The 17,312-nt window shown below is 29.4% G+C and overlaps 1 long non-coding RNA gene across 2 annotated transcripts; it reads left to right on the forward strand.

Moving 5' to 3' along the window:
- The first annotated feature begins 8,027 nt into the window (after positions 1–8,027).
- LOC148764554 (uncharacterized) lies at positions 8,028–17,312 on the forward strand. 2 transcript variants are annotated; one of them, XR_016025314.1, is made up of 4 exons: positions 8,028–8,203; positions 11,688–11,917; positions 12,036–12,078; positions 12,254–12,542. It is a non-coding gene; the product is annotated as an uncharacterized LOC148764554 (long non-coding RNA). The 2 variants fall into 2 exon arrangements; XR_016025315.1 differs by lacking the exons at positions 12,036–12,078; positions 12,254–12,542 and adding an exon at positions 17,096–17,312.

Below are 17,312 nucleotides of genomic sequence, written 5' to 3' on the forward strand. Positions count from 1 at the left end.
TAACTGCCTTGAATTGCTTAAGGTAAATCATGTACAATCAATTGGATAAGAGCATAATAAAATGCAAGATGGATGCAATGAAAAGCAATATTGGTCTCTTACGTGAATATTTAATTTAATAATAAATAAAATGCATGTATATATTTTTAATTTAAAAAAAATTAAGGGGAGATGCATTTCAATAATTATAGAATAATGAAGGGGCTGGGAAAAGGAACAAAACGAAATAGGAGAGAAATCACGTGAAAGTTTTCCATTCCTTTTCTAACTATTAAGGTTAATATAATATTTTAGGATTAATGTAATTAGTTACCTTAAATGCATTCATTTCTATTGCAATAAATGTAAAATATTCCTCAATCCTTAAATTAAATCTGTTTTTTTACAATTAATTAATCAATTACATCTGCTTTGATAGAAGTAGTGAAATTGTATAACTACGTACTAAAGCTTAAAATTTAAGAGTGAGCAAAAATTAGTTAAAATTTACTTAATCAAATTAATTGTTGAAATTCAGTTAACTCAGCTCAATTAAATCGGATTGGTTCGATTAAGATAATTTGAAGTCAGTTAACCAACTTAGTTGACTTTGAATTTAATAGATTTTAAAAGAGTTGACTTTGAATTTAATAGATTTTAAAAGATCTCATTCATGTACGCTTTCACATATTTTTTTCTTATTTATATATGAATAAAGAGTGTAGATTTTATCATTAAGACATCAGACAACAAAAAATAAAATACAAATAATAAATACCATAATCTCATTAGTATTTTAATTTATTTTATTTCATTTTTTTTGTATATAAATATATAATCCAAGTCTATATTCAAAATTTTAATGTACAAAAATCAATTTATATAATAAATTTTTATTTAAACATTAATATCATTGATATAATCATACAAAACTGTAATACCTTAGCCCAAATAATATTTGAATTAAGATGTTGACATATCTTTCAGTGAAACAAATAGGCCTTTAAAATAATTGAGTCTAAACCGTTCTTTAATGCTGAAGTTTATTGGAAAACAATTAGGGTTAATATAAATATATAATCTAAATATAGGTAGCGACCTTCATGAAGAAAATCTAAAGGCTCAGAAGAATTTCACAAAAGCAACTCGAAGAATAAACAAACAAAGGTTGTTGCTGGATTTATCACCACAATGTGAGTAAAAATACTTTTTTAAATTGAAGAAAAATATTTGATTGATTTAGAAGAATTTAGATTAATACTAAAAATGAAATCTGTTGAAAAAAATCAAGTTTTGTACACTATATCGTCACTTTAACTCTAGTTCTGCATTGATTTATGAAGTTTTGCTATTTGAGTTTTATATGGTTGGAAACTTATACGAGTCTATTTTCTACTGAATTGAATGGAAGAATATTCCAAGTTTCCTGCGTAAAGATATAATTTTTTTTTTGTAAAGATAGTGCAAAACTATCTAGTAGTAACACTAGAGGCAATTTTGAAAATATTCTACACTTTTTCTACAGTGAACTAAATGTTAAAGTTTATATGGATAGAAGGCCTATTTAATCTAGTTTTCAATGCATTAAACGAATCTCGATTTCGAGTTTCATAGCTTAAGATATAGTTATTTCAGTGAATGATGTGCAAACTGTCTAGATTTTTTATTTGGGAAAGTTTGGATTATTTTGTGTAGTTTCAAGTGATAAATTGATTTTAAAAAGTTAGATTGTCTCTAATATGTTTAAATGATTGTTATTAGGCTTTTGATTATTTTGGGATAAGAGTTTGTTAGAACAAAGGAAGGTAAATATATTTTCATACACTTTACTTGTTTTGAAACTTTCCTATATGTATATTTTTTGAAAGAATTAAACGTTTTATTTCATTATTTTAGTATATGAAAATAAGGTCAGGCATATGATTATTTTCTATTTTTCGCTTAATAATATGATGAATTAGATTTATGAATGATTTGATTTATACATATGATGAACATTGTTTTATCAATGTTTTAATTTATTCATATAATGGATATCGATTTATGAATGAAACGAAATCTTGATCATTTTTAAAGAATGTTTTAAGAACTATGAAATAATCTCTGGGAAGTGGGATAATAGACATCAGAATTAGTTCTACAACCCTGCTAATAGGACATAATAGTTAGCACATAGCCCTACTAACGGGATATAATAGTTAAGCAATAAAAATCGTAAGAATGATTAGTCGATACAACCCTTGTCACGGGATATAATAGTGACCATAACTAACATGATGAAATTTTACGAGTTTCAAAGATTGAAATTATGATTTGCTTGAATATAATTTCAAAAATGGTATTTGATAATCAATTATTTATGAATTTATGAAATTATTTGCTTTGAATATAATGAATTTGACTATTTTGAAAGCATGATTTAGTGAAATGCTCTTGGATGATGCATATGATATATTGAGAATGATGTTTGATTTGGTAAGGTGTGCGTGGCTATACTTGCTGAGCTCATCCCTTTATTTACAATTTTGCATATGACTAGAGATGATAACTTTAAAGCTATGGGAGCTAAGAGAACAATTTGAACATTTTACTTTGGTGTCAAGACATTGTTAGTTATCTTAAGATTTTACCACCTATAATTGATATATCAGTTTCTAGTTGTTTATTTACTTTTCATCTTAAAGACTTTAGTAGGATTGTAATAGTTACATAAACAATAATGTAAGCATGAAATAATCGGAATGACTCATTTGAGGACTTTTATAAGAATGAAAGATAGTAAGGCTTCAGGCTTAGTCCCAAGGTAATATGGCCATTTCCTGTCTCGATTTTGGGACGTGACAAAAACATTTATATAAATTAAAATAATGCAAAATATAAAGAAAATCAAATGAAAATTTTAAGTTATTAATATATTAATATAACTTATGATAATAAATATAACTTATTGCTATAGTAATTTAGTGAATTAATATAAGTTACTGTATTAATTAATATATTAATTTTGCTATAATATAGTAATATAATTTATATTAATATAGTAACTTATTAATTTACTATATATTATTAATAATAATATTACTATAGTATAATACATAACAATATACTAAATATAGTACACTTATTGATAAACTAATTAGTCAATAACATATATTAATTACTTATTAGTATACTAATATACTATATATTAACAATATATAGTGATGTATAGCATATTGCTATATATATATATATATGATATCTTGTTATATATACTTATTAATATACCATATATAATATACCATATATTGATATGCCATATTAATATATAGTATAATGCTATATACCATACATATAGTATATTGCTATATATACCTATTAATATACTATAATTTATTCCATTTTGTTAATGCTTTTGATTTTTCATTTTAAAATTTAAATTTCTAATTGAAGATATATTAATAACCCAAGCATTTAATCTTCCACATAATTTTTAGATTTCATATTGAAAGCTTAAAAAAATTATGATTTTTGATAACAAAAAAAAATTCGTTTTCCAAAAATAAGGCTATATTAATCAGAAAACAAATATAATGCCAATAATTTTATAAAATAAATTTAAAAAGTTAAAAATTATTAATATTAATAAACCAATTAATTGACTAGAGTTGGTTAACGGCTAAGTCAGTTAAGAGAGAAAACTCAGTCAGTTTGGTTACGAATTTATGAAAAATCGATTAATTAAATTTTCTGACCGAATTAACCTACTTAACCAATTACTCACCATGTACAAAATTTGAAGCAAATTCTTTCAGATCCTACATTTATATATAATTAAAGAAAAAAGAGTTCATGATTTTCTCAATTTCAGCAATTATAACCCACATTTAAGTCTATTGATATAATTGGTATTAGCAGATAATGTTTACAGCAATAAGGGTTCAAAGAAATAATTAAAGCACTTTCCATATTTGAATGTAGAATCCCTTGTCTATAATATGTAGCGACAGAAAACACAGGTCCAAAGCCGAACCCCAAGAAAGAGCAAGGCAAATTGAAAAACCGTCTTCTGCTAATATCAATGGCACCAATCACAGTTGCCTGCTCCTTAAACATCTACGAAGCTGAAGCAAAAGGTGCATCCTCCACCGCCGCTGTTCTTGCTGCCGCTGGTGTCATCGAAATCCGCATTAGATTAAGGTATCAACTCCGCATCAAAGCCTACGGAGTGGAAGAGTTGATAGAAGATGTGATCACCCCAGAGCTTTCCAATCCCTTCTCGATGCCTTTGACCTTTCTTTTCCCAGAACTAAGCATAACCCACGTCTGGAACATGCTCCAGGGCCTGGATGTTGATGCTAACGCGTGCGACTACTTGAGTCCGAAGATCGCGGAGTTTGCCGTTGATGTAGCCAAACGTCGTGGTGCAATGGAAAATAGTTCGGAGAGAACTGTAATAACGGTGGCTGAGGTGGAGATTACGAAAGTTGATTTCATTTTCGAGGAAGAGTTTGATAAACTCGGCGATAAATTATGTTGATTTGATTGGATCAAGACAGATTTAATTTTGAGGTTATGTTTCTGTCTTTTGCTGTTAATATTACTTTAGAAGCTTTACTGTTTCACATGACAAGGATTCATAAATTAAACAGATCCTTCTTGAAGCCTTCTTAATTAATTTCTCAATATATATATATATATATATCTTTGCCTATTGTTTTGTATATATATTTTAATTACTTAGTCTCCAATATGATAATTGTTGTTTTTAGTCTTTGGTCCTTGCACATGAATTTTATGATGATTAATTTTGGCTATGCAAGATGCTGAAAAAATAAAACCCTTTTCATGTATGAATTTTTAGAGGATAAATGAATAGTTTGGAACATTTGATAATTTAATTCAATAATAAATACGTTTTAATTTTATGAGTTTAAATTTTTCAAAATAAAATTTAAAAGGTGCACTGAGATTGTCTTTATGCTTTTTTGATAAAGGGTTTTTTTTTTTTATACTTTATCATAAACTGAAATTGGTCTATCAATTTATACATAGTCAATATATAATACGTTTATATTATCACTTAATCACTTAATCATAGAGTACTACTTCATAAATATGTAAAAGTAAAAGTTGATGAATTTTTTGAAGATGACATGGATACCCCAGTTCATCACTCCCTTGTCCATGCCATTAGCCTTTCGTTTGTCTGAAACATGCTGGGGAGCCTCAATCTTGAGGTTAAAGTGTGCAAAAGTTGGTGTTAATGTGGCCAAACACCACAGTTGTGTACTTTCAGGCCAGATTTCGATTAAGAAAATTGATTTTATTCGTGAGGAGTTTGATAGGATTTTCAAGGACTTGGAAGGAGGAAGATGTTGGCGATTCAAAAGGGATATTGCATGATAGGAAGGTGAAATCTGAAGAAAAATATGATGAAATAATCATTTCTTGTTATTTAATAAGTTATAGTAACTAATTACGAAGTTTTTGGAGAGTTTTTTTTTTTTTATTTGTGTTGTCTTTATAAATATTAGGTAGAAAGTCCGTGCGATGCTACTGGTTATTTAATTGGTGAAAATTATTTAAATAGTAAAAAGAAAATTGTACGATTTATTTATACATATATTATAATATTTAGAATAATATTGATAAATGAAAATAGCTAAATAAATGGAAAAATAATTATATAATATATTATAATATTTAGAATAATATTGATAAATGGAAATAGCCAAATAAATGGAAAAATAATTATATAATGCTACTGTTTATTATTTTAGCTGTCCAGTGATAAATAAAAAACAGGATAATAGATGCTGTTTGCAAATATCATCATGAAAACGTCCATAAAATGATATTGTTTACACAATGAACATTACATACCAAGGACTTCGCTCACAAAAGTTTATACAATAAAGGACAATAGAATAACCAGAATATCTATGCAAAAATTGAACCGTGTAATAAGTAAAATAATTAAAAAGCTGTATCAGGAGCTTGGGAAGAGAACCGTAAATGAATCAACTGGCACATCATTAGCAACAGTCTAAAAAACAAACAGTAATATCTAAAATATCTTCAATACAGACCAACATTTGATCATTCACATATATAAACATTGTGTATATATTAGTGTTGTACAAAAGCATTCACCAATAGATGTGTTTAAAACAGAGCTCCAAACACATCTTCCACGTAGTCCTGCATATGTTGTCAATACAATTAACCTGTTTTATAGGACCATTGATTTACAGAATGAGATTACCATAAGCATACAAAAACAGCCTCCACATAGTCAGCCATACGTTCTCTATACAATCAAGTGTCAAAAAGACATTGTTTGAACGGTCAGAACAATATGGCAGTTAGTTGTCTCGTACAAAATGACATTCCTATTCCTTTGTGTTCTCGTTTTTACCATAGATATTGTAAGAGTATGGAGTTACAAAAAACATTGCTCCAACTGTGGTAAAAATTTCTTGATCCGTTTTTCATAACCTTTCTTGGCATGCCTACCCTCCTTGCTAGTTTCTTGGGCTTCCTGTTGAAAAAATATCATGAAACGTGTTTAGTATATTGACTGTTATTCTATTCTAATTCTAGTAAGAAGTATATTGATTAACATAATTTACCTATTTGGTTTTGAGTTTTTTTTTTCAGGAGACTCTTCTGGGAACAATTTCTTTATCACTTGTACCTTTGTTGAAGATGCTGGCACGTCCATTTGGGCCTGTTTAATAGTCAGTAACAAGGTTTTAGAGAGTTTGGGTTCTTGGCTTGCTAAATAGGTACCTTCTTCCAGTCTAGAACTTCTAGCCAAAGTCTTTTTGACAGTGTTACAGTCAAAAATCTTAAACACTGTCAATCCATGATCAATGGCTTGTCCTATCAGTCTTACCTTTAATGTTCCTTCAATGTTTGTCAATGCTTTAACAAGAGCTGGAAGAGTCAGTTTGTATATCATTCGAATTGCAGCTAGCTCAGCAATGGTGGCTCCAATTAATTTTTCTGCTTGTTGACCAAATGCTAGCAGTTAAATTCTACCAGTTGAATCCTCTACTATTAGTTCCAAAACCATTCCGTAGGAAGTTTATAAAGTTTCTGTTAGCATTACCTTGTAAAATGGATTACTTCTTGTTAAGTTTGATGACAAATGAATTTTAGTATTCTTACATCAGAACTGGTGTTTTTTCATCATGTATTGGGCAGCAAAATTTTCCAACACAAAATTGTAAAGTTCTGCACATTGGTCGCAAACATTGTAATACCATCCATTTGGTGCCTTTACAGTCACAATAGTAACTATTACCTCAAACTCGGTGATCTATCATACATAAAAATAATGTTATATCCATATCATTAGCAGCTACATTCTTGGTTAATTAGAAATATGTAAATGGCAATTCATATTAATAATATAGAAGTACATAAGCAAAATCATACCATAAACGTTTTTTATTCCATTGCTAGCAAATATGCTACTATAACCTTTGAGATCTTTGTTAGTTGATTGAACTGTGACTGTGTTTCCCCTTCGCATGCTTGCAGTTGTATTGGTTGTTCTTGGTATCTAACAATTAGGTTTGTGTTCTAGATTATGATATTCTTTTCAAGTTCCCATTAATTGTATAATTAAATAATTTGGCTTGTCTTAAGATTCTCTTGTTCACTAACCTCTAGAATTTTAGGGTCTATGTAAACTCCTGTTGCTAAACAAGATGATGCCTATAATGATCTTACAAAAATTATACAGTTAAATATTCATGTAACTTGTATGTGTAGTATTCGTTACAGTTAGTAAAAAAGTTGTACAAATTTTATTTACATATAGTGGTGTGCAAATGCATACGGAATCAAAATGAGTTTAATTTTTTTGGTTCGGTTAGCTCAGGTGTTCGGGTAATTCAGATATTAAGATTTAGTTATTATGGTTAAATCGGGTTCAATTTCGATTAAGAATTTTTCTAACGTAACAAACCGAACTTAAATATAAGGGTAATTTGGGATTTTCCTAAGGGAAATAAATACCTAAGCCTAATCTCCATTCCTCTTTCTGCTGAGTACTGCTCTCAATCTCCCCTTTTCAGTTTTCTAATCGGCTAATCCTCCTCTTTTTCAATTTCTCCCCTGCGTTAGTTCACCACTGGCCTTCGCCCTTCCCGCATCAATTCATCAATCATCACTGTGCCAATGTGCCTTCGCCCTTCTTTCTAGCATCACCTTCTCTAACTAGTCTAGATTTGTAAGTTTTTTGTTATTTCTAGATTGATTTTTTTTTTTTGCTCAAATTTTTGTTTTTCTATTAAAGAGTTGTAATTTTTTTTGTTTTTCTATTTGGACATTGAGCATGAACATTCGGCATGCATTAACAAAGGTTTCTTGGGTCCTTTGTTTTTTTTTATTAAAATTAAAAATTAGTTGTCTGTTATATACCATGACATGTAAATTGTAATACCGAGGTTAGCATTGAGATAAGAATAGGGCAATTTACAGGGCATCAGGACACCTAAAACATCTGTGCTTTGGCCATATTTGTCGGAAGCAGTCGTGCTAAAAAATGATCATGTCCTTTGGTTATGTCCTTTATCAAGCCAAAACCAAGATAGTTTCACTGCCTAATTTTTAGAAGTCTTTCCCTGGTTATGTCCTTTGTTTTATTTTATTTTTTTATTTTTATTACCTCTCATTTGGTGATTAATTATAAAATTATAACTTGCATGTCGATGAACCTATGTTCACTGAAAATTGGCGAACTATTGACTATGGGCTAACCTTTTGTCAAGTTTTTTTTTGAGCGGCCAGTAGTTGTGTGGTTGTATAGGTAGCTTATTGGCTTTTCCCCTCATCCGCCCATCCCTTCCTTTTTTTTTTTTTTTTTTTTTTTTGCTGTTCATATTTGTAATCTGCAACTAGTGTGATTTGTCTTTCAAGTTTGTTAATATTTCTTGTAATCAAGTCTTCTGTGGTTGTGTTATTCGTTAATAGTTACTTGCTTATAAATCTGGAACCATGTTTTTGTTTTTCTTTACATACTGATTTTAGATGTGGATGAGCTCCCTTGTTCTATAGATTTTGACATTGTCAGAGTCCAATAGCAAGTTTAATCATTTTGTGAATTGGTTTCAACCTGTCTTATTTTAGTATTAATTAAAACTTTAAATTAAGTTCTTCAATGAGTTAATAATTTTATAGTTGATATTGATTTTCAAAAAACTTGAACTGGTTGATAATTTTTTAATTAATTAATTGATGAATTTAACAAATATTATAGTCTTTGCATTCCCACAAGAAACCTTAGTTACTATTGGCCTCATTGATCATCAATATAGTTTCAAAAATGAATGTAACAATGTAAAATTTTGCCTAGTTACATGAATCACTATGGGGATTGGTGCATTTGCTCTGATTCCAAGTTTATTTTTATAGTAGTTTATACTTGTATTTGTGTGCTGTCATGTACTCTTACATAACTAAATAATCTTTACATTCAAGCTATATATGTAAAGTATTTCTTTCATTCATATATATGTCCTTGTGGGTGTGTGGATATCTATTAATAGTTGTAGTAAGCCAGCTGCAGAACGATGTTATATTCCTTTCATTTAAAAAAATTATTGAAATTCTTATTGCTTCAAATGAGATCCTTTTCAAGTACTGTCGGGCATGTTAAAATTTAGCTATGCCTTGCCCAAACTCTTTTTACTAAATTACCATATTAAAATATCTTTAGCCTTTTGGCAGTAATATGTGTTGTTCACACATTTGCTAGTGATTGATTCTTGAATTACATATCTGCTAATCAATTGATTCTTTTTGAGTGGCAAATTGAAAATTTCAATGGCAAGTCAAAGCGAATATCTAACTCTTACTCCTAGTGATGCTACTACGCCTATTGTTGCCATATCGTCATCGTCACCATAACTAACTACACAACAAACTGCAATCTCTACCAATGAAAGTGAAGCTGTTCACTCTAAGAAAAGGAAAGCACTTCCACCAATGTCTGAAGTTTGGAAACACTTTACCAAATTCATCAACAATCAAGGCGAAAGTAAAGCTAGATGTAATTATTGTGGTAGGGAACTTTCTGTTAATACTAAATATAATGGCATAAATGCATTAAAGAATCACATGAATTCTTGCGAAAAGTTTTCTAGTGCTCTTGATTATATTCAAATTGAATTAGCTTTTCAATCGGATGATGGGTCAGTAGGAACATGGAAATTTAGTCAAGAAGCCATTAAAAAGACTCTAGCTAAGATGATTGTTAAAGATGAATTGCCTTTTAGATTTGCAGAAGGGAAAGGATTTAAGGAATTCATGTCAACGTCATGCCTTAGAATTATTGTGTCATCACGATGAACTGTTGCTAAAGATTGCTATAACTTGTTTATTGATGGAAAGAACCATTTCAAGCATATATTAAAAACATATTCTTTTCTAGTTTCTCTGACTACAGACACATGGACATCAATTCAAAAAGTGAATAATATGTGTCTTACGGCTAACTTCATAGGCAATAATTAGAAATTGCACAAAAGATTTTAAACTTTGTCTTGTTTATAGTCACAAAGGTGAAGCTATAGGGAAAACGATTAATAAATGTTTGCGTGATTGGGGGATTTGTAAGATTTCACTATTATTGTTGATAATGCTAATTCCAATGACCCTGCAATAGCTCATATGAAGAAAAAATTGAACTTATCAGGAAATAGTTTATTAGAAAGCAAATTTCTACATATAAAATGCATTGCACATATCATTAATCTCATTGTCATTGATGGATTGAAGGAAATGAATGATTCAATTGCTTGTGTTAGAGGGGTAGTTAGATTCATGAGATAGTCACCTATTAGGTTAGCAAAGTTCAAAAGAATGTGTTAAGTCTGCAAATATTCAATCAAAGAATTTGTTGTGTTTGGATGTTAGTATTAGATGGAATTTCACTTACCTGATGTTAGAAACAACTTTTAATTCATTTGAGGAAGCCAGTCCTTGTTATAGAACTAATTTGTTGATGGGAAATGGGATACTTAAACATGAGGATTGGGAAAATGTTAAGAGGTTACATATTTTCTTGAAGCATGAGGATTGAGAAAATGTCAAGAGGTTAAATATTTTCTTGAAACATTTTTATACACTCATAGTAAAAGTTTTAGGTACTTCTTATGCCACTATTAATACTTTTCTTGATGATTTTTGTAGTGTTTATTGCATTTTGAGAAATAGGCAAAGAAATCTTGAAGTTGAGTTGCAAACAATGACAAAGAGAATTAAAGAAAAATTTGATAAGTATTAGGGAAATATAGAAAAAATAAATAAGTTGCTCTGTGTTGCCTCTATTCTTAATCCAAGGAGTAAACTTGTGTTTATGGAGTTTTGTTTGAGGAAAATGCATTCGAATGAGTAGGCTTTATCGATTTGTACAAGTTTGAAAAAAACAATGAAAGAGTTGCTAGCTGAATACCAAAAAAAGGTACAACCTTCTCTTTTTGAGAAAATTGGTGACAATAGCTAATCCCAAGTGAGCCAAATTTCAAAAGTTACTCATATTTTGACTCTATTGCTAGTGTTGCTCTTTTGAATGAACTTAAGATATATAAGATTGCAATTAGTAGGGAAGAGGATAAATCAAAATTGGAGAAGTATTTGAGTTTAAATGAGCCTGATGTAACTGATAACGATGACTTCAATGTTCTCATTTTGTGGAAATTCAATAATCATAGGTATCTTACTCTTGCCTTACAAGCTCATGATATATTGGTGATTCCTCCATCCATAATTGCTTCGGAATCAGTTTTTAGCACTGGTGGTTGGGTGCGTGCAGCATATAGGAGTTCTTTAAGTCCGAAGATGGTGCAAGCCCTTATTTGTGCTCAAGATTGACTACATTGATCTTTCTACTATCTTAGTGACACTGTGAATGATTTGGTAGAGCTTGAAAAAATTGATGAAGGTAAGTATTTTATTTATATCGTCATTTCATTTTTGTTGTTTCAATTGTTAATATGTTATTGCTTTATTTCTTTTTTTTTTTGTTTAAAGCTTATTTTTTGTTTTTATGTATTTTAAAGTTGTCAAAGATTGTAGTGGACCATGTACTTGATAATCTTTGAGGTAATGTACTAATGTTATCTAATGTTTTACTTACTTTTTTTTTAATCTATGGAAAAATTTATGAACATTAGGTTTATAAATTCTTGGTTTACTTTTTTAGCAAATGAATTAATAATCATTTGGCACTGTTATTTAAAACTAATGATGTTTTTTTTTTTTTTATAACTTTTTCAAGGTACAACCTGTGTTTATGTTAAGTTGCTAATGGCATCAGCCATCAAAAATATGTGTTTATGTTACTTTACTAATGGCACCAAGACTATGTGTTGATGCTAAGTTGAAGACTGTTAATGATTTGTTGTCTTTTGCTCAAGACTACATGTTTATGTTAGAAGTTGCTTGATGAATTTGGATGGTCAGTGACCAGTTTGTAAGTTATAATTTGAGTTTTATGAATCTGTGTTGAATGTTTTAGAATACTTTAGTTTGGTAATTGCTTGTTAACTCATAAATTCACTATTGTATTAGGTATTTTTGCTAGAAAAACTAAGTTAAGAAAAAACTAAAATTATTTGAAAATAACTTCCTCTAGTTCGATTTTCGAAAACAAAATCGAACTAAACAAATTACTTCGATTTCAGTTAGTTTAGAAAATGAGTTCAGTTAGTTCGATTGTTGTATATTCAAAACCGTACTAATCAAACTAACCATTTGCTTTAGACTATTTATGCATGTAAGTCTTGATCATCAGTTTGGCAAATGCCACAACAATATTTATGGTTTTGTATAAAACTTGTTCTTCTATGCTTAATACTAAGTCCTTGTACAACACAACTTTGAAACTTTGATCATTGTCCAAACTTGTTGTAAAATGAAATAATTTATGTACCGTAATAGATATTGTATTAAATAAATTGAGAGTTTGTTTATTTATTTCATTTACCTTGAATCTTGAATACACATGTCTTGTTTTTGAACAGGTACATCTTTGTTATTCAACTGGACCTTTGTTATAGGAGTCATTGTTGTAAGGACTCCCATAACATCTATAATAATCTCATACAAAGACAAAAGTACATAAGTTTGAAATCTAATTATAAAATATAGTATTATCATCGAGTTTATTACTTATCATACCAGTCAAGACTTTTTTTTGGTAAATTCTATCATGAAGAGTATTGTAATCTGCACAGTTGAAGTGATATGATGGATATGCAGTAATATCTTCATGAACATCCTTGAGTTTCGTTATTCTTGACAAAACAATCATTAAATCTCTAGGAAGAACATTGAAGTTGTTCTTATATTTCATGATCCAAAGCTTTTCAATCAAGTAAACAACACCTTCCTTCAATACAGGTGTAAACTGTAGTGCATCTAAACCTCTAATCATTGCTTACATGACATTTTTCTATCATAAAAAAAACACCAATAAAGCACTATTTTAATACGACTTGAAATAATATCAAAATTTACAATACACTAAACCTAAAGCTATTGAATAACAAACCTTCACATTAGCAACTAAAAAATTAAAGCTAAGTAGATTATGAGGATTATCAGGTGTTGAGGATTGCCAAATCCTTAGCACCTTTACCTTTGTTGTGTCAGGTGGTTTGAACAATTGTAGTTCACTCAAATATTACTAACTCATTTAAAAATATTAACTTTACCACATTTTAAATATGACAAAAAAATTAGACATGTTATTCTTATTGGTCTTTACATTTATGCAAATAAGAATACTAAACTGTAAAACATCCTATACTAGGTACAATCAAATAATATAAGCAGAAATAGCATTTAAATTGAAAAAAGTTATTCTAAACAAAAGCAAACAGAAAGTAATAAACAATACAACATAGTTTAAAGCAACCAAACAATCAATCTGTAATAACTAAAGTACTTTTAAGCAAACAAATAATTATTAAATATGTACAATTTTCTTAAGTAGAGAAAGAAAATAAGATAACATGTCTGTAAGTTCTCAAAAAGTTCTTTGTAAACTATATTTTTTCTTTCATTTGACTGTTCTTTGTCCTTATTCAATTTGTTAACATTAATAGCTTGAAAATAATTAGAGTTTTGACATGATAAAAATTATCAAAATTTCTTGTTCAAGTAATCCTTGAATGGCTTGAGTGATCCTAGAATGCTTTTAATATGCTTAGTGTTTCCTTACTTGATTGACATTTGAACTTGTGATTGAAGTTGTTTTCTGTAAGGAAAAATTTTGTATATACTTTGAATCTCAAGTTCAAGCAAGAAAAATCAACTACTGCAAAAGGAAATATCGATTCTTAAAGAAACAAAACCCACAAGAAGAGCAAGAATTGACTTCTCAAGTATTAAATGATCGATTCCTTTGAAGTTTCAAGACAAAAATCGAAAGCTTGGAGATGAAGAAAAGATGGGATAATTAGATACGATGGAGTGGGCAAAAGCAATCTTTGAATTTTGAATTTGGCACCCAAAGTGCAAAAAGAATCAACTTTTGAGGAAGCAAAAGATCAATTTTCAAAAATCTAGGAAAAGAAAGAATTGACTTCTCAAGAATGCAAAATTCGATTCCTAGCAAACAAAATGCTCCAGAGGCAAGAATAATCAACTTCTTAGGAATGCACTGATTGATTCTTAAGCTTCAGAAAGTAGTCGTCAGACACGAAAAAGACGAGAAAAATGGCTAGTTCTCCCACTAAGTCATCCCCAACGGCTATAAAGTTTTTCCAAGTATAAAAGGGGCTTCTCCAACACATTTTGGGAGAAAGAAGAGTTGAGGAAAATATCATTTGATCAAAAATAAAATGAAATGAAGAAGAAGAGGAAAAAAAGAGAAAAACTAAGCTAGAGCAAGTCATTCTTATTCTTTCAAAAAACATGTGAGATAACTTTGTGCTTTAAATTCTTTGTGCTTTCACTCATTTCTTTTGTAATCATTTCTTAACTCGACCAAAGTCTTCCTCCATGTACTCACATAGCAAAATCAACCTTCTAAAGATATATTTGCCTTAAGCTTGTAAGAGAGAAAAAGTTATGCCTTAACCTTTAAAAGTCAATGTTGTAAAGAGGTTATGTTTGATCCTTGGAAAAACAAAGAGGCTCTGCTTGATTCTTGAAAAAGTTGAGGTTATGCTTGATCCTTGAAAAAGTTGAGGTTATGTTTGATCCTTGAAAAGCAATGGTTATGCTTGATCCTTGAAAAACAGTGGTTATGCTTGATCCATGAAAAGTAGTGATTTGTAAAGGTTATACTTGATCCTTTAAAAAGTAGTTTTATTTAATAGATTGCAAACTCCTTAATGAGCCAAGGGAAAGGATGTAAACACCTATGGAGAGGGCCAAACCTCTATAAATTCTTTGTGCTTTTTTTTTCTTCTCTTTTCTCCTTGAACTTGTGCTTTTATCTCGAAAACGTTTTAGAAACTCATAACTCACTCATTCTTCAATTACATACTTGTGCATTATATTCTATTGTGAAGAGATTTGAATATCTTTTTAAACTTGTTCTTTATATCACCTTTTAAATCACTTTTGATTTACTTTGATATATTTGTACACTTTACATTGAAAAGTTTCAAAAATTTGTTTTCAACTTGTTTGTTCTTTTCTTTTGGTTTATTTCAAAGTGAAAACAAAATTGTGAACTTGTTTTCAAGTTTGCTTCTATCAGAAGTTCAATGTGTTAAAAAGAATTTTTGAAATCCAATTCACCCCCCCTTCTTGAATATTTTGTCATCATTATTAAGCTAACATTCCTAACAAATATTATGATCTTCAATCCTTGTCATGATGTCTCTCTTAATAAAGCTACATACAACTGACTATGTGTAAAAACAGATTTTGGCAAATACAAACTAACAATATCAAGAGTTTTCCCCTGACTTTTATTTATTGTTATATGATAGCATAAACTAATTGGGAATTGTTTCCTTGGAAACAAAACAGGGCCATTTTTTTTGTTTTACTGTAGTAATAATTCTTGGAATAAATATTATACTCTTTGCAAAAGCACCTGATATAATTTTCCTTTTATGACATTAGCAGCTAGTTGAGTAATCAAAATCCTAGTTTTATTGCATAATATAGAATTTTGGTTTATGTTTCTTAATAGCATAACAACTGTATTTACCTTCAAATCAGGTTGATGATTAGAAATACTAGGAAAGTTAAATGAGTTTAAAAATTCTACCGGATATAACAGTTCATGTTTTGCAGAATGATCTAAAGTCTTTGATATTTGGTCTATGCTATAATAGGATTTTAATGTACCTGGAATCAAATCAAGCACATATGAATTTATCAAATCAACAACATCATTATACGGAGTAATGATTGACCTTTGTTCCAAATGACCTTTGTTCCAAACAATATCATACACAGCTAAAACAATGGTTTCTATCGAATTTTGACTAAGCTGTAGCAATAATACTTGGGACATCTAAATCCAAGATGGTTTGTCTTACCCTCATAGCTAAAAGCCTCAATTTTTCATCTCCTATACCTAATAATCATTGAGCAAAAGTTGAAATTTCAAACCTGATCTATTCATCAAGATAAGGTTGTAAAAGTCTCATGTTCGTTTTCAACTAATAGATACAACAATGCCTCCATAACAATGATCGACTTATTGATGCATTAACAATTTCCGATGTCGTTCCACTTTCCACAACAGGTAAAATTTGTTTGAAATCTATTTCTAACAATATTGTTTTCCACCAAAGGCCTTTCAACAATTTGAGAATTACTATTTGCAAGGACATCCCTTAAGCTTTTATCCAAACCTTCAAAACAATGTTTGTGCACCATAAGAGTTTCATTTCCAACAATAAGACTAATGATACCTTGACATGCCTAGGAATTACTTTGTAAATATTTCTTGAAAATTTGAGTATTTGATGCATATGTTGAACATCTATTCAAATGTTCATATTCTTTTAGTTCCATGAATACTTGAGTAGTAGGGAAATAAATTAATATCCATTTGAATGCTCATTTATTCTAGGCTTATAATTTCTCTCCTAATATTTGATTTATTAAGGATCTCTAACAATTTGTGTTGAACTTATGATTTTTTAAGGGGGAATCAATCATTGTCATTGATATCATCAAGAATTAAGATCTTCAACAACAAGGTTTGGTGAAAATTCAACATTTGGTGTTCTTCGCTACCAGTAATATCTTTCTAAACACCAAAATTGATATTATACTTTATATTGCTTCTCACTTAAACTTGAATGTTGAAATGCGTATTTGGTATCAAGCCTTAAGTTTCTCCATTAGCATCTTGCTTCAAA

The sequence above is a fragment of the Theobroma cacao genome, chromosome 1 (assembly GCF_053813885.1).
Source record: "Theobroma cacao isolate CCN51 chromosome 1, ASM5381388v1, whole genome shotgun sequence".
NCBI classification, from domain to species: domain Eukaryota; kingdom Viridiplantae; phylum Streptophyta; class Magnoliopsida; order Malvales; family Malvaceae; genus Theobroma; species Theobroma cacao.